Raw genomic sequence first — 18,419 nt, 5'->3', positions numbered from 1 at the left:
TTTAGGTTTCTCTCCTCTTAGACGAGAGGCCAAGGGTCTGCCCTGTCAGCCTGCTTTTCTAGTGGCTCACGGACCATCACCACCTGGCTGGCCTGGAAGGGTTTAGCCACAGCGGATCATGTGGCGACCAGGGCTGTCAGGGGCAGCCTCCATTTCCATTCTGTCTCATAAGCAGCCTGGGAGATGTGGACCTAAGCTTTGGTGAGTATGAAAGTCTGTCTTGGAATTGGGACCCACAGGGGTGAGTCCAGAGGCAGGGCCAGGAAGAGAAGGTCAGGTGGTAACATCATTCAAAGACCAGCTGCGCCCAGGGCACACCTCCTGAGACGTCTTATCAAATGAGCAGGGGCTAAGTCAGCTGACAGCGTGGCCACACAGTCCAGGCCTGTCCTGACAGAAGGCAGAACGATTAGCAAATAAGTGACTTTTGCCGGGCGCGGTGGCTCAAGCCTGTAATCCCAGCACTTTGGGAGGCCGAGGCGGGTGGATCACAAGGTCAAGAGATCAAGACCATCCTGGTCAACATGGTGAAACCCCGTCTCTACTAAAAATACAAAAAATTAGCTGGGCATGGTGGGGCATGCCTGTAATCCCAGCTACTCAGGAGGCTGAGGCAGGAGAATTGCCTGAACCCAGGAGGCAGAGGTTGCGGTGAGCCGAGATCGCGCCATTGCACTCCAGCCTGGGTAACAAGAGCGAAACTCCGTCTCAAAAAAAAAAAAAAATAAAATAAAAAAATAAGTGACTTTTCCAGGAAACAAGATCTTGTTCAGAGCTGGGGCCTTGGGAGCCTCCTTGATGTTTCAGCCACCATGCCCTGCCTTCCTGTCTCAACGCCCAGGGCTCTAAATCCGTGGTAGAATGGCCAGTGTGTGGCCGTAGAGCCATGGCCATCTAGGGTTGATGTGGGCTGCCCACAAGGTGGCCCTTGGAGGCAAAAGTTTCTTTGCCTTTCGGGACAAACTTCAGTGAGCTGCTGAATATTCACTCAGAATCCCGATGGCCACAGCTTGGGGCCACGTTCAGGAACTCGAGGCTCAACACATTGCCACACTTGACACAGGACACCTTCAAGGCTTCGGGATGACTGTGCTCCAGGCACTTGGCCACGCTGTCAGAGTGGACGGTCTTGGTGAACACCCACCAGGGGAATGAGTGTGTGTACTATGAGAGGCTGGAGATCAGCTCGTGGCCACACTTGGCACGCACAGACGCCTGGCTCAAAGTGATTCTGGAAAACCTCACCCCCGAAGAAGCTGTGGAACAACAGGTCGCTGCCGGGACCACTGCACGCTTGCCCCCTCCGACAGACCCAAAGCCGCCCACCCCACGACCGCCAGGACCCACGCCCATCTCTTTGCGTTATCTCTCACAATTGCATGTGAATCCACAATTATGTCAAAGTAAAAACTCTAATTAAAACAGTCACACAGACAGATTTCCTTGGGAGCTATACATGTATTATGCAAATATATAAAACATGGGTAATATATAAAATGTTTAAAAATGTATAAAACAGTGTGCAAGGATGTGTCCCAAACTGATTAATAGTGAGTTCGTCGTCACTGGAGAGAGCATGGGAACTGAGGAGAAGATCATTGGAATATTTAAATTTATCAATATTTTAATTTTTTTTTCTTTTGCTCTGGAATAAATATTCAGGCATACCTTTCTGGGCTGACTAGGAATTGCATATTTTGTTTTACAGGAAACAGCCGAACTGTATTTCAGAATGGCTGCTCCCTTTTTCCATTCCCACCAGGAGTGTATGAGTGATCGAGTTCCTAGATCATGTTTGACTTATACTCACAAATATGTTCTCCAAAGCTTTTTGTTATTTCTTAAATTCCTGAAGTAGTATTTGTAACAGACTAGGGGTCTCAAGCAGTGGGTCACAAGACACCTTTCTACTGGGACAGCATTAAATTTAATTTTTTATTGCACATAACTCAAGTTCAGTAATCTGCATTGTGGCGCTCAGAGCTGAATCACTGATTGTCAATAATCTGCATCTGGCACTTTCCTCCAGCCAATCCATGGCACTCCATTCTTCCTGCCATTACTAATTTTCCTTCTAGTTCTTCAGTCATTGGAGACATATAATTTTATTTCAGCCTCATGGTATCTATCGGACACTTTTGGTGGTAAATAACCAAACACTCAACTCATGCTAGCTTGAACAATGGAGAATTTATGGGCTTACAAAACTGACAAGTCTAGGGTTAGTGGTGAGGCTTCAGGTTAAGTTTGATCTAGCAGCTTAAGACATCAGTAACCTCTTAGTTGGTTTTTTGTTTTTGTTTTTTTTTTTTTTTTGAGATGGACTCTTGCTCTGTCATGCAGGCTGGAGTGCAATTGCATGATCTCAGCTCACTGCAACATCCGCCTTTCAGGTTCAAGTGATTCTTCAGCCTTGGCCTCCCAAAGTGCTGGGATTACAGGCGTAAGCCCGCCTGGCCTTACGTTTTTTGGTTTTTTGTTTTTAATATTTCAGGCCTCCCTTCTGCTGATGAGATAGCCTGTTTACTCTTGTAAATCCAAGACAGATCTAGCAGCATCCCAGGCTTCAGGCTTCAGCCTTCATTTTTCTCCAGTAGGAAGAAAACCAGCATCTTTTTCCCAAGATGTTCAGGACTGAGGATCATTCTGATTGAACTGAGTTAGGTCATATGCCCATAACAAACCCAATCACTGTGGCTAAGAAGACAAACTGATGGAAATGGCTACATCCAGGTTACAGACCCCATCCCAGGGATGGGGGAGAGGGTTTAATCATTTAGATCCCCAGCTGAAATGGGGGATGCCAGGAAAGATTGGGGAGAGGTGACAGAAGCCTGGAAAGTACACTCCAGGGACAACTTCTGGAATTTGTTTTATTTTGTTTTTTGAGACAAGGTCTGGCTCTGTCACCGAGGCTGGAGTACGGTGGTACAATCTCGACTCACTGCAACCTCCACCTCCCAGATTCAGACAGTTCTTCTGCCTAAGCCTCCTGAGTAGCTGGAATTACAGGCACGTGCCACCCAATTGGCTAATTTTTGTATGTTTACATAAATAAATGTCTCAAATTGCATTGTGCTGTAAGTAAAATAACAGGAGCTAGAAATGCCTTGGTAGTAAGAACGTTCATCAGCATCCATGGTGAGAGGTCTAGAGCAGCAGCTTCATGTAGGCTGTGCTATCCGCGGGGGCTCCCAGGCCATGTGTCACTATCTAACACCTGGAATGTAGGTGGTGCAACCTGATTTGTGCAGTGAGTGTAAAACCCCAGAATTCGAAGATTTACTCTGGGGAAAAAATAATGTAAAACAGCTCGATTATAATTTATACATTCATTAGATGTTGAAATGATAGCACTTTGGATGTATTGGGTGAAATGAAGCATCTTTAAAATTAATTTGGAGCCTGGATCTGGTTGCTTAAGCCTGTAATCACAGCGCGTTAGGTGGCTGAGGTGGGCGGATCACTTGAGCCCAGACCTGCCTGGTCAACATTGCAAGATCCCAACTATACAAAAAAATTAAAGAATTGGCTGGGCCTGGTGGCACAAGCCTGTAATCCCAGCTACTGGAGGGAGCTGAGATAGGAGGATTGACTGTGGCCAGGAGTTTACCACCAGCCTTAGCAACATAGCAAGATCCTGTGTCTTGTGTGATCTCAGCTCAGTGCAGCTTCAGACTCCTGGGCTCAAGCGATCTTCCCTCCTCAGCACCATCCTCCATCCACCCCAGCCCCTCCCTGAACTGGGATTACAGGCCTGAGCCACTGGGTCCAGTCCATTCTCTTTCCAAGAAACCCCTGAACTGTAAGCAAACATGAGGTCTCGCTAACCCTGGATCGGCCCCCACAAGTGAGCAGGACAACTTGAATCAGGGACTCCTGCCGAGTAGAGTCAGCTGAGCTGCTGTAACAAAGAGCCCCCCAAATACAGTGACCGTGGATTACAAACCACAGAGCGTCATTCTCCACCCCAGCTCCTCCTCCCAAGGTGAGCGCTGCCGCTGGCAGGATGGCCCCACCCAGTCATCCAGGGACCCTGGTTCCTGGCAGTTCTGCGTTCCACAGACCCTGAGGCAGGGCTTCTGTTTTTTTTTTTTTTTTTTTTTTTTTTTTTGAGACGGAGTTTCGCTCTTGTTATCCAGGCTGGAGTGCAATGGCACGATCTCGGCTCACCACAACCTCTGCCTCCTGGGCTCAGGCAATTCTCCTGCCTCAGCCTCCTGAGTAGCTGGGATTACAGGCACGCGCCACCACGCCCAGCTAGTTTTTTTTTGTATTTTTAGTAGAGACAGGGTTTCACCATGTTGACCAGGATGGTCTCGATCTCTCGACCTCGTGATCCACCCGCCTTGGCCTCCCAAAGTGCTGGGATTACAGGCTTGAGCCACCACGCCCGGCGAGGCAGGGCTTCTTTACCATCTTCACCCACTGGACCTCACCACAGCCTTAAAAAACCTATGCACCCTTCTTATAATGAAAGAACATATGCAGGACAAAGGAATCCAACTCTTAGTATAATACAGTGATCAAAATATTTTTTCTCGCTGTAATATAGCAATTCATGTGCTGCTTCATTAATGCATTAAGCAAAAAAATCACCCGTGGCAGCTTTAATAACCACTGTGACTTAGAAGCAGAGCTGAGCATAAATGATATTTCAAGGCGCCTGCTGGAAGGTAACGTGACAGGAAATGTCTGTGATTTCTTTTGGTGACAAAGTCACAAGTTCTGCTAACACTGTTGTGGTGTGTTGCTGCATTTGTAATGGATGTGTGCTGGATGGAAAAGTGGTCCCCAGAGATGCTCCTGGTCCGTGGACCTGGGAATATGTTATGTTCCATGGCACGAGGGACTTTGCAGATAGGAGTAAGTTCAGGGTTCGGGGCAGGGACGTTATCCTGGGTTGTCCGCTGGGACCCAACATCGTCACAAAAGAGGGAGATGTGACCACAGAAGCAGGAGGTTGGAGTGATGTCAGGAAGAGAATTGGGGCCACCGGATGCTGGACACCTCCAGAAGCTGAAAACGGCAAGGAAAGGGATCCCCCTGCAGCTTCTACAAGGAGCCAGCCCTGCTGATGCCTTAAGCCTCATGAGTGGGCTAGGAGACACCAGTAGAACCACCTGCCAGTTGAGAATCTTGAGAAGTTATGTCACTGGTGATCAGGAGCAGGGGGAGGTGGGTAGACATTGTTTTGTTCTTTTCAGGGTTTCTTTTAGTTTTTTGAAACAAGGTCTCACTTCTTTGTTCCACTTGAGCCAAAGCAGCTCCAGGACAGGTGTATGGGACAAAGAGTGGGTCATCAGTTCAATAACTAGCCAGCCGGGCCAGGCACGGTGGCTCAAGCCTATAATCCCAGCACTTCAGGAAGCCGAGGTAGGTAGATCACTTGAGGTCAGGAGTCGAGACCAGCCTGACCAACATGGTGACACCCTCTCTCTACTGAACATACAAAAATTAGCTGGGCATGTTGGTGGGCACCTGTAATCCCAGCTACTCAGGAGGCTGATCAGGAGGATCACTTGAACCTGGGAAGCAGAGGTTGCAGTGAGCCAAGATAGTGCCCCTGCACTCCAGCCTGGGTGACACAGAAAGACTTCATCTAAAATTTTAAAAATCATAAAAATAAATAAAACTCATACAGGTCCAGGTGCGGTGGCTCACACCAGTAATCTCAGCTACTTCTGAGGCTGAGATGGGAGGATCGCTCAAACCCAGGAGTTTGAGACCAGCCTGGGCAACATAGTGAGACTCTGTCTCTATCAAAAATAAAAATTAGCCAGGGGTGGTGCACGCCTGTAGTCCCAGCTGCTAAAGATGCTGATGTGGGAGGATCACTTGAGCCCAGGCATTCCAGGCTGCAGTGAGCTATGATTGTGCCACTGCAGTCCAGCCTGGGCAACAGAATGAGACCCTAACTCTAAAATAAACAAAAAGAAACAAAATATTAATGCATGTTACAACATAGGTAAACCTTGAAAACACTATACCTAACATCTGATTTGGGGGGTAGAAAAAAAGAGCGAGTAAGGCTGGGTGCAGTGGCTCACACCTATAATCGTAGCACTTTGGGAGGCTGAGATGGGCAGATCACCTGAGGTCAGGAGTTCAAGACCAGCCTGGCCAACATGGTGAAACCCTGTCTCTACTAAAAACACAAAAAGTAGCCAGGCATGGTGGCGCATGTCTGTGATCCCAGTTACCTGGGAGGCTGAGGCAGGAGAATCACTGGAAGCCAGGTGGCAGAGGCTGCAGTGAGCCTCCGAGCCTCCAAGATCATGCCACTGCACTCCAGTCTGGGTGACAGAGTGAGACGCCATCTCAAAAAAGAAAAAAGAAAAAAAAAACACTATGCCAAGTGAAAGAAGCCAGATGCAAAAGACCACACATTATATGATTCAATTTATGTGAACTATTCAGAATAGGTAAATTTGTAGAAGAAATTCACAGAAACCTGGTCGGGCATGGTGGCTAACGCCTGTAATCCCAACACTTTGGGAGACTGAGGTAGGCAGATCACTTGAGGCCAGAAGTTCAAGACCAGTCCAGCCAACATGATGAAATCCCATCTCTACTGAAAATACAAAAATTAGCCAGATGTGGTAACAGGTGACTGTAATTCCAATTGCTCAGGAGGCTGAGGCAGGAAAAGCTCTTGAACCTGGGAGGTGGAGGCTATAGTGAGCCAAGATCACACCACTGAACTCCAGCCTGGGTGACAGAACAAGGCTCCATCTCAAAAAAAGTAAATAAATAAAAATAAAAAGTTCAGACGAATTAAATTTAAAGAAGTTCAATTGAGCAATTGAGCAATGAATGATTTGTGAATCAGGCAGCCCCGAGAATCACAGCAGATTCGGAGACCCCAGCGATGTCTTGTGATCAGAACAAATGCATAGACAGAAAAAGAGAAGTGACATACAGAAATCGGAAGTTTGGTGCAGAAACTGCTGGATTGGCTGCAGGTTGGCGTTTGCCTTATTTGAAAACAGTTCGAACACTTAGCAGTCTATGAGTGGTTGAAGCATGGCCGCAGGGATTGGCCAACACTCAGCTGTTGTTACAAGAACATACTCCTAAATGAGGTTTTGAATCTTGTCTTCCTAATAAGCTAGGTTACAGTTCATCCACGAGGATTCAAATATAATAGTGCGGAGTCCTTCTCAGGTCATATTTAGTTTACTTTAACAGCTTCATAATCTGCCTCTCTGCCCTCGCTGATAATCTGTGAACTTCCCCATTCCCCTGACTGCTCAAATTAGCCAGTGTGGACTCTGCTGTTAGCCACTAAGATCCCTGAACTATGCAGCCAGGAATGGGCTCTTCATTCATGAAACAGCAATGCAGGTCAAGCACAGTGGCTCACGCCTGCAATCCCGGCACTTTGGGAGGCCGAGGCAGAAGGATCACTTGAGCCCAGGAGTTCAAGACCAGCCTGGGCAACATACTGAGACCTCATCTTTACAAAAAAATATAAATAAACATTTTTTAAAATTAGCCAGGCATGGTGGCACCCAGCTGTCGTCCTAGCTACTCAGGAAGCTGGAGAATGAAGCCTTGCTTGAGCCTAGGAGCTAAGCCTGCAGTGAGCCATGGTCATGTCACTACACTCCAGCCTGGGCAACAGAACAAGACCCTGTCTCAGAAAGAGAAAGAAAGAGGGAGGGCGGATCACGAGGTCAAGAGATTGAGACCATCCTGCCCAACATCTCTACTAAAAATACAAAAATTAGCCAGGCATGGTGGTGCGTGCCTGTAGTCCCAGCTACTCAGAAGGCTGAGGCAGGAGAATCACTTGAACCCGGGAGGTAGAGGTTGCAGTGAGCCGAGATTGTGCCACTGCACTCCAGCCAGGCAACAGAGCAAGACTCTGTCTCAATAAAAAAAAAAAAAAAAAAAGAAAGAAAGAAAGAAAAACAGCAATCAGCAATGAGGTCAGTGTGGTAGAGGTGTGAGGGGGAGGGTCCAGACCTCAAAGAGCTTTGTAAAGGAAAGCAGGGGGTTGGATATTTTTTTCTGAGCAGAATGGGAGCCACAAGAGAGTTTTGAATAGAGAGGGGATGTAATCGCTGACTGTAGGTGGGAAAGAGGGTGTCAGGGTGGGGAGTGACCGAAAGGAAGCTGCTGTGATCATCCAGGCAGGAGGGGACAGTAGACAGGTCGACGAGATGTGTGGGGAGGGTGAGAAGAGGGTGAATTTGGAAACGCTTTGAAAGTACAGCCAGCGGGACTTACTGATGAATTGAAAATGGTGTGTTTATTGTGTACGTGTGTGTGCACATGTGCGTGCAGGCGTGAGAGAGAAAGATGGCCTGATGGTTACAAGGAAGCCTCCATTTCATCAATGGAAAGGAACAGTACTCACTGCTGAGGCTTGTGGTGGGAAATCTATACAATTGTGGGTGTAAAGCACTGAGCACATTTCATGAAATATAGTCACTGTCATTATTATTCATTATGGGATGGGTTCTAAGGTGAACATGTCTGCGCAAACATACCCCCAAAGTCCAAGAGAGGAAGAGGCTGATAAATCCAGTTTCTTTTTTACTTTTCTTCTTTTTTGAGACAGAGACTCCTTCTGTCACCCAGGCTGGGGTACAGTGGCATGATCTTGGCTCACTCTGCCTCCTGGATTCAAGTGATTCTCCTTCCTCAGCATCCCGAGTAGCTGGGATTACAGGTGCCCACCACGACATCCAGCTGATTTTCGTATTTTTAGTAGAGATGAAGTTTTCCCATGTTGGCCAGGCTGGTCTCAAACTCCTGACCTCAGGTGACCCACCTGCCTTCGCCTCCCTAAGTACTGGGATTAGAGGCGTGAGCCACTGTTCCTGGCCAACAAATTCACAAACCGAAGCCATATCTCAGGCGGCCCCAGGAAGAGAGTGGATTCCCCATACTGTTACCCCACAAATGCGGGGCTTATGCACTATAGGAAATTTTCCTCAAGGCAGGATTTATGGTAATTATGTGTTTATGATCATATAAAGGTTCTTTTGATTGAGGGCAGGGTTTTTGATAAGTACATGAAAGCAGAAATCTTAGAGGCATTCTAAGATTTACCAGATTGGATTTACCAGAACTGGGGTTAATCCGAAGTCAACATGGGCCTACACCTGAGCACTTTGAGAGGCCGAGGATGGAGGACCATTTGACCCAGGAGTACAAGACCAGCCTGGCAACATAGACCCCATCCCTACAAAAAAATGTAAAAATTAGCTGGATGTAGTGGTGCACTCCTGCAGTCCCAGCTACTCAGGAGGCTGAGGTGGGAGGATTGCTGGAGGCTGGGAGGTCAAGATGCAGTGAGCCACGATCCTGCCACTGCACTCCAGCCACCGGGGTGACAGAGCAAGACCCTGCCGGAAAAAAACAAATCAAAAAGAAGTCAAGATGGCAGATTAGCACCAAGACGGAGTTACTTTAGTCTCCCATGGGTGCGTTTGTTGTTGGAGGTGGTGGTGGTGGTGGTGGTTTTTTGGTTTTTTTGATTGTTGTTTTGAGACGGAGTCTTGCTCTGTCGCCAGGCTGGAGTGCAGTGGCGTGATCTCGGCTAACTGCAATCTCTGCCTCCCCGGTTCAAGTGATTCTCCTGCCTCAGCCTCTTGAGTAGCTGGGATTACAGGCACCCACCACCATGCCTGGCTAATTTTTGTATTTTTAGTAGAGATGGGGTTTCACCATGTTGGCCAGGATGGTCTTGATCTCCTGACCTTGTGATCCACTTGCCTCGGCCTCCCAAAGTGCTGGGATTACAGGTGTGAGCCACTGCACCCAGCCTGTTGTTGTCTTTTAAAACGGAGTCTTGCTCTGTTCCCCAGGCTGGAGTGCAGTGGCACAATCTCGGCTCACCGCAACCTCCACCTTCTGGGTTCAAGCGATTCTCCTGCCTCAGCCTCCCGAGTAGCTGGGATTACAGGCATGCACCACCATGCCCAGATAATTTTTGTATTTCTGGTAGAGATGGGGTTTCACCATGTTGGCCAGGCTGGTCTCGACCTCCTGGGCTCAAATGATCCACCTGCATCAGCCTCCCAAAGTGCTGGGATTACAAGCAGGAGCTGCCATGCCCGGCCCAGTGGGTGTATTTGAGACAAGTCAACCAAACCCATCATCTCTCTTCCCCGCAAAACTGTACATGTGTCCCCTGAGATTGTGAGGAAGACCTCCACCATGCCCCAATCGCTTCAAAAACATCTGTCCCCACCTCATTTGTGCTTTTACCACCGCCAGGAAATAGGGGTGACACAGGGTGATGTCCTCTCCTTCCACCACTCTATGGGTTCTGACGGTTTTCCAATCAGGGATCTCTTTCTTGAAGAATTCCAGGTTCTCCGCTCCAACTTCCCTTCTGTTTCTGTTTCACATTCAGTCTGTCATCTGTCATCTCCTGAGCACCGCCTACCTGAGCTTCCCCCGCCCTGCCCTGGCGGCACATTCCAATTTCAGGCAGTGTGTTTGCTTTTCTTTCATCAGCTGGGATTGGCCAATCCAGTGGCTCATGGCCCTTGCTTATTTCATAAGCACCCGGGGAACTCAAAAGATGTCTAGCCTGCAGTCCCAGAGATGTGATTGTCTTAATCATCACATTCTCTCAGTGATTCCTAAACTTTAAGCCACATCGGAATCAGCTAGAGTCCTGCTAAGCCATAGAACCAATGGCACTGGCACCACCTTGGCAGAGTGTTAGAAATGCTGAATCTCAGGCCCTAGCCCAGACACACTGAATCAGAAATATGCAGTTTAGACTGGCACAGTGGCTCACACCTGTAATCCCAGCACTTTGGGAGGCCGTGCAGATTGCTTGAGTTCAGGAGTTTGAGACCACCAGCCTGGGCAACATGGTAAAACCCAAAAGTAAGAGAGAGAGAGAGAGAGAGAAAGAGAAGGAAGGAAGGAAGGAAGGGAAGGAAGAAAGGAAGAAATTAACCATGTGTGGTGGCGTGCGTCTGTGATCCCAGTTACTTGGGAGGCTGAGGCAGGAGGATCACCTGAGCCCAGGAATGCTGAGTCTGAAGTAAGCAGTGATGGTGCCACTGTACTCCAGCCTGGGTGACAGAGTGAAACCCTGTCTTAAAAAAAAAAAAAAAAAAGCCGGGCGCGGTGGCTCAAGCCTGTAATCCCAGCACTTTGGGAGGCCGAGGCGGGTGGATCACGAGGTCGAGAGATCGAGACCATCCTGGTCAACATGGTGAAACCCCGTCTCTACTAAAAATACAAAAAATTAGCTGGGCATGGTGGTGCACGCCTGTAGTCCCAGCTACTCAGGAGGCTGAGGCAGGAGAATTGCCTGAACCCAGAAGGCGGAGGTTGCGGTGAGCCGAGATCGCGCCATTGCACTCCAGCCTGGGTAACAAGAGCGAAACTCCGTCTCAAAAAAAAAAAAAAAAAAAAAAAAAAAAAGTAAAGTGCACTTTAACAATATTTCCAGGTAGTTCCACCCATGTGAAAGTTGAAGCAGCACTGGGTTCAATCTCTGACTGCTGCGCAGCTGGGGGCAGACCAGGTGGAGTGGCCCTGCCGGCTTGCCCCGCAGAACCTCAGATCCCACAGCCAGACCCCAACCCCACTGGAACCTCCATTTCCCACACAGCCTTCTCTGTACACTCCTTTCACCTCTGCGTATGGCGCATTCTAATAATGATAAATAATATTATCATAACAAAATAGCAAAGGTTTATTTGTGCACCTCCTAGGCAAGGAATTAAATGAATTAAGTTAATTCATTTAATCCTTGCTACCACCTTATGATGCAGGTCTTACAATTAGTCCCATTTTACAGCTGAGGACCCAGAGCATCAACATGGTGCATCCAGCTGGGCTTGGTTGCCCATGGGCAATGTAGCCAGACCCCATCTCTATAAAAAAAGAATTAATAATCATAATAGGGCGGTTGCAGTGGCTTATGCCTGTAATCCCCAGCACTTTGAGAGGCCAAGACAGGTGGATCACAAGGTCAGGAGATCGAGACCATCCTGGCCAATATGGTGAAACCCCGTGCCTACTGAAAATACAAAAATTAGCTGAGTGCAGTGGCAGATGCCTGTAATTCCAGCTACTCAGGAGGCTGAGGCAGGAGAATTGCTTGAACTTAAGAAGCAGAGGTTGCAGTGAACTGAGATTATGCCATTGCACTCCAGCCTGGGTGACAGAGTGAGACTCCATCTCAAAAAAAAAAAAAAAGAAAGAAAGAAAGAAAGAAAGAATAGTAACAATAGCCAGGCATGCCTGTGGTCCCAGCTACCTGAGAGGCTGAAGCAGGAGAATCACTTGAGCCGGGAAGTCGAGGATGCAGTGAGCCATCATCGCACCACTGCACTCCAGTTTGGGCAATAGAGCAAGTCTCAAAAAAAAAAATATTACAGACCTTAACACATCAGTGAGCTCTTCCCAGGGAGCACCCACCCTGGGAAGGTTAAAAAAATATATTACAGACGTACACGCAGTAGCAAAAATACCACAGAGGCATTCCCCATATCCCTCACCCAGCTTTTCCTAATTGTAACATCTTGCATAACTATAGTACATAATCAAAACTAGGGAACTGACATTGTCATAATACTATTCACTCAACTACAGACTTTACTGGGATTTCACCAGTTTTTGCATGCACTCATTTCTTTTTTGTATGTCTTTGTATATAATTCAGTGACACTTGATCACAGGTATAAATTCCACAATCAAAATACAGAATTCCTTCTTTACTACAAAGAAATGCACAAGTCACACCTTTGCAGTCACATCCTCCCTCTCCTTCCCTTACCCTTGACAACCACTAATCTGTTCTCCAGATTTGTAATTTTGTCATTTCAAGGATGTTCTATAAATGAAGTCAGATAGTATGTCACTTTTTTTTCCCTCGAGATGGAGTCTTGCTCTGTCGCCCAGGCTGGAGTGCAATGGTGTGATCTCCGCTCACTGCAACCTCTCCCTCCCGAGTTCAAGCAATTCTCCTGCCTCAGCCTCTCAAGTAGCTGGGCTTACAGGCATGCACCAGCCACGCCTGGCTAATTTTTTGTATTTTTAGTAGAGATGGGGCTTCATGTTGGCCAGGCTGGTCGCAAACTCCTGACTTTACAATCCACTCACCTCAGTCTCCCAAAGTGCTGGGATTACAGGTGTGAGCCAACATGCCCAGCCAACATGTCACTTTTTGAGACTGGCTTTTTCCCCCACTCAGCAAAATGTGCTTAAAATCCATCCAGGTTGTGTTTCAATAGTTGAATCCTATTCATTGCTGAATAGAGACAGGGTTTCATCATGTTGGCCAAGGTGGTCCCAAATGCCTGACCTCAGGCGATCCACCCTCCTCGGCCTCCCAAAGTGCTGGGATTACAGGTGTGAGCCATCACACCTGACCTAATTTTTGTATTTTTAGTAGAGATGAGATTTCGCCATATTGGCCAGGCTGCTCTCAAACTCCTGATCTCAAGTGATCCGCCCACCTCAGCCTCCCAAAGAGCTGGGATTACAGGCGTGCGCCACCATGCCTGGCCTCCATCAATTTACTTTTAACCTACCTATGTCATTATATTCGAAGTGAGTTTCCTGCCGACAGCATAGAGTTTTAAAAAATATATTCTGCCAATCTCTGTATATAAACCATTTTCATTTAATACAATTACAGATCTATTAGAATTTAAGTCTCTCCTGTGGATTACTAAGCATTTTTTTTAGTGTTTCATTTCACTTTTTTATCTATTATTTATTTATTTTGAGATAGAGTTTCGCTCTTGTTGCCTAGGCTGGAGTGCAATGGTGTGATCTTGACTCACCACAACCTCCACCTCCTGGGTTCAAGTGATCCTCCTACCTCAGCCTCCTGAGTAGCTGAGATTACAGGCACCTGCCACCACCCCAGCTAATTGTGTTTTTAGTAGAGATGGGGTTTCATCATGATGGCAAGGCTGGTCTTGAATTCCCGACCTTGTGATCCACCTGCCTCATCCTTCCAAAGTGCTGGGATTACAGGCGTGAGAAATCGTGCCTTGCCCTCATTTTACTTTATCTGTAGGGTCTTCTTAGTATATCTCTTTATATAGGTTTTTAGTGGTTGCTCTGGAATTATAGTATATAACATCATGATGTAATAGTGTTAATATTTTATCACTTCAAATGAAATTTGAACATTACAATTTAGGTCCCTTTATCCTCCCTGATTTATAAATATATAGATACCTGTATTTTGCAGGAGGGAACAAAGTCTCACTCCGTCACCCTGGTTGGAGTGCAATCACAGCTCACCACAGCCTCACCTCCCTGTCTCAGGTGATCCTCCCACCTCAGCCTCCCAAGTAGCTGGAACCATGGGACCAAATGCACGTGCCACTATGCCCAGCTGATTTTTGTATTTTTGGTAGATAGGTAGGGTTTTGCCATGTTTCCCAGGCTGGTCTCAAATTCCTGAGCTCAAGCAATCCACCCATCTTGGCCTCCCAAAGTGTTGGCATTACAGGCGTGAGCCACCATGCCGGTCCCCACCTTCTTTCTGTTCTTCTGAAACTTCAGTGATGTGTTAAAACTTTATGTAGTAAGGGTCCCTGGAGCTCTTTTCTTTTCTCTCTTTTTTTCTTTTCTTTTCTTTTTTTTTTTTTTTTTTTTGAGTCAGGATCTCACATTGTCCTCCAGGCTGGAATGCGGTGGCGCAATCTTGGCTCGCTGCAACCTCCACCTCCCTAGAGCTCTTTTCACTTTCAAACATCTACTTTCTATCTTATGTTCAGACTTCAATCTATTTACTACTTACTCTCTGCTGTTCAGAATGAGGGATTTCTGTTGACCTAGCTTCAAGTTTACTGATTCTTTCTTCTGTCATCTCCTTTCGACTATTTGGCCCTTTCAGTGAGTTTTACTTCAGTTCTTGTATTTTTTAGTTCTAAAATTTCCACTGAATTCTTTATATCTTCTATTTCTTTGATGAAACTGTCTATTAAAAACTTTTGTTTCAAACGTATTTATGATTGTTTGTTGAAGCGTTTTTATGACAATTACTTTAAAATTATTGTCAGAGAGTCAGGCATAGTGTCTCACACCTGTAATCCTAGCTACTCAGAAAGCCAAAGAGGGTCATCCAACACGGTGGTTGCAAATATATATATATGTATATATTTATATATTTGCATATGTATATATATATATATATATATATATAAAAGAAAACCAAAGAGGGAAGATTATTTGAAGCCAGGAGTTTGAGGCCAACCTGAGCAACAGAGTGAGATTTCACCCATCTCTTTTAAAAAGCAAATAAATAAAAAATTTTAAAATACATATTGCCCAATAATTTCAATATTTGTTTCATTTTAGTGTTGGCATCTATTGATTGGCTTTTCCCATTCTGCTTGGGATTTGCCTGGTTCTTGAGATGATGAGTATGAGTTGTATTCTCTTGTATCCTGGATTTTGAGACATTATATAATGAAATGCTGGTTTCTTTTTTAATCTTGTCATTGCTGAGGCAATCATCAGAGCTCTGTTCACACATTCCTGATGTTAGTTACCTTACACAGTGACCAAATCACAAGTTTGGGGTAATTTGTTACATAGTAATTGTAACCAGATGCACACGCACACACACACACACAAGCCCATTTGCACATAAAAGAAGAAATTGTCTCCGTGTACAGGTGTAATTCCTTTGCTCCTTGGGCCCCAGGACCACAGTAGAGTCAAAATGGCTGTGAGAATTAGAGTGGATAGAGCCTCCACCATAGTTTAGGTGACCTGAAAGCTGGGCTGTACATCTGTCTTAGTGCATTTGTGCTGCTATCAAGAAATACCTGAGGCTGGGCAATTTGTAATGCAAAGAGGCTTATTTGGCTCACAGCTCTACTGGCTGCATGAGATGTATGGCACTGACGTCTCCTCCTGGTGAGGGCGTTGAGCTTCCACTCAGGATGGTAGGCAAAGGGGAGCTGCACATGCGGAGACCATGTGGCAAGAGAGGAAGCAAGAGAGATGAGAGGTGCCAGGCTTGTTTTAACAAGCAGCTCTTGTGGAACCTAACAGAGTGAGGACTCACACATCACCTCAAGGATGGCACCAAACCATTCACAGAGGATCTGCACCCCCCATGACCCAAACACCTCCCGCTAAGCTCCACCTCCCAACATTGCCACACTGGGGATTAAAGTTGTTTTTTGTTGTTGTTGTTGTTGTTGTTGTTGTTGTTGTTGTTTTTGAGACAGAGTCGCACTCTGTCACCCTGGCTGGAGTGCAGTGGCATGATCTCAGCTCACTGCAGCCGCCACCTCCTGGGTTCAAGTGATTTTCTGCTTCAGCTTCCTAAGTAGCTGAGACTACAGGCATGTGCCACTATGCCTGGCTAATTTTTTTTGTATTTTTAATGGAGACAGGGTTTCACCATGTTGACCAGGCTGGTCTTGAACTCCTGACCTTAAGTTATCTGCCCGCCTTGGTCTCCCAAAGTGCTGGGATTACAGGTGTGAACCGCCGCACCTAGCCAGGATTAAACTTCAACATGAGATTTGGAAGGGACAAACATCCAAAGTTTAGTAACATCCAAGATGGCTCAGTCACACGGTTGGCAGTTGATGTCCAATGGAAGTGGAAGCACAGTGTTTTCAGAGCCCTCTAGCATGGTACCCAGCCTCCCCCAGAGAACCAAGTGAAAGATTCTTATCCTTCTTTGACTTCGCCTCAGAGGTTATGAAGCACCCGTGGTTACACGTGAGCCACTAGGGCCAGCCCAGACTCAAAGGAAGGGGATAAACTCACTTCTCAATGGGGAGTCAGACTTTGAAAACATATTTTTTTTTTTTGTTTTGGGTTTTTGTCTTTTTTTTTTTTTTTTTTTTTTTTTTTTTTTTTTTTTTTTTTTTGAGACGGAGTTTCACCCTTGTTACCCAGGCTGGAGTGCAATGGCGCGATCTCAGCTCACTGCAACCTCCGCCTCCTGGGTTCAGGCAATTCTCCTGCCTCAGCCTCCAGAGTAGCTGGGATTACAGGCACGCGCCACCATGCTCAGCTAATTTTTTGCACCATTAGTAGAGACGGGGTTTCACCATGTTGACCAGGATGGTCTCGATCTCTTGACCTCGTGATCCACCCGCCTCGGCCTCCCAAAGTGCTGGGATTACAGGCTTGAGCCACCGCGCCCGGCTCGTCTTTTTTTTTTTGCGGGTCTCACTCTGGCACTCAGGCTAAAGTGCAGTGGCACTGCAGCCTCAAGTTCTTGGGCTCAAGAGATCCTCCTGCCTCAGCCTCCTAAGTAGCTGGGACCACAGGCGCATGCTGCATGCTTGTGTTTTGTTGTTGTTGTTGTTTTATTTTGCTGGTTTGTTTGAGACAGAGTCTCGCTCTGTCACCCAGAGTGCAGTGGCATGATCTTGGCTTACTACAACCTCCACCTCCCGGGTTCAAGCAATTCTTGTTCCTCTGCCTCCCGAGTAACGCCACCACGCCTGGCTAATTTTCTGTATTTTTAGTAGAGACAGGGTTTCACCATGTTGGCCAGGCTGGTGGTCTTGGACTCCTGACCTCAGATGATCTGCCCACATTGGCCTCCCAAAGTGCTGGGATTACAGGCGTGAGCCACCACACCTGACCCCTCCTTAAATTTTGACCCTGGTCCCCTAATTTGACCCACCCTACTTCCAGCCCCAAAAAGGCTATTGCTATGAGCAGAGCAGCTAGAGATCATTTGTTCTGGGAACCCTGAGAAGATCGAGGAATCATGTAGAAGTCACCTAGAATTGACCCCCCAAGGAAAAGGGTAGCTGCAGTATTTATTCAATTGCTTTCAGCCCTCACTGGTTGAGGATTGCTACTGGGGGAATTGATCCTGCTACTTCCAGTCCATTCTGCATTCAAAGAGTAGAAAGACCTCGGTCTCTGGCAGAGAAGCGAAAGATCCAAGCACATGAGGTGGGAAACTGTCAGCCTGTGGCAACTGACCACAGTAAACACAAGTCAGGGGGATGCAGTAGAGGCATCAGCTGGTGTGCTACCATATATTCCAAAAAGCTTCCCACACAGAGGACAGGTGTGAGCTAGAGGCAACCTAAGTGTCCATCACTGAGGGAGTAGATAAGTAAAAGTGCTGCGATTGTGTACACCATGAAATACGGTACAGCAGTCATAAACAGGAAACTTGATGTACACAGCTGTGTGAAGAGATCTCAGAAGCAGTGTTAAGTTGAAAAAAAAAAAAAGAAAGAAGTAGATTTATAACACAATCCTGCTTATGTAAATTGGAAACACATACACACACAAAACCACAAATTATAAAGATACATCTTTGCAGCTATTTATCAAGTGCATTACAGTGGGTGTCTGTGGGGGTGCGGTGGGAGTGGGAATTGGCAATGGGGGAGTAAAAGCCTCGGAGGGTCTTTCATGGGCCAATTGTGATCCTGTGTTATGATCTGAAGAGTATGATTAATAACTTTCTGTACCAA

At 46.7% G+C, this 18,419-nt stretch overlaps 1 pseudogene; it reads right to left on the bottom strand.

Moving 5' to 3' along the window:
• Positions 1 to 894: 894 nt before the first annotated feature.
• Positions 895 to 15,922, bottom strand: LOC101035131 (methionine-R-sulfoxide reductase B1 pseudogene; annotated as a pseudogene).
• Between the last annotated feature and the right edge of the window lie 2,497 nt (positions 15,923 to 18,419).

This window comes from Saimiri boliviensis, chromosome 14 (assembly GCF_048565385.1).
Source record: "Saimiri boliviensis isolate mSaiBol1 chromosome 14, mSaiBol1.pri, whole genome shotgun sequence".
Taxonomy (NCBI): Eukaryota; Metazoa; Chordata; class Mammalia; order Primates; family Cebidae; genus Saimiri; species Saimiri boliviensis.
Note: the sequence above shows the minus strand (reverse complement) of the source record. Positions and strands in the feature narration are given on the sequence as shown.